This window comes from Haliaeetus leucocephalus, unplaced genomic scaffold (genome assembly GCF_000737465.1).
Source record: "Haliaeetus leucocephalus isolate CR32 unplaced genomic scaffold, Haliaeetus_leucocephalus-4.0 Scaffold141, whole genome shotgun sequence".
Taxonomy (NCBI): Eukaryota; Metazoa; Chordata; class Aves; order Accipitriformes; family Accipitridae; genus Haliaeetus; species Haliaeetus leucocephalus.
Genome location: NW_010972577.1, coordinates 270 through 515, shown reverse-complemented (window position 1 = coordinate 515; position 246 = coordinate 270). Strand labels below are relative to the sequence as shown.

Here is a 246-nt window from a genome sequence, read left to right as displayed (position 1 = left end):
TAATATATAAGCACATTGCAACATTAACCTTATTTGGTTTCTTCTTTCCCAACCTTAACAGAAATAATGTGTATTGTTTGTAAGGAAGGACAGTGAATGGAAATGAATGAGGAAAGAGAGCTCTGTGTATTTTCAGGGAAAGGCTAAACTGGATGGGTTAGTTTTACAAGTAGTTTTATGTTTAATCTTACAAATGACCAGTAAATCATCTATAGCAGCAGCAAAACTGACCATATGAAGGAGCTG

The 246-nt window shown here is 34.6% G+C and overlaps 1 protein-coding gene across 1 annotated transcript in view; it reads left to right on the top strand.

The window, feature by feature from the left end:
- LOC104827832 (CUB and sushi domain-containing protein 1) overlaps window positions 1-246 on the top strand; it is a gene marked incomplete at its 3' end in the record, with an annotated part of 962107 nt that overhangs the window by 961598 nt on the left and 263 nt on the right. The window lies entirely within an intron of this gene.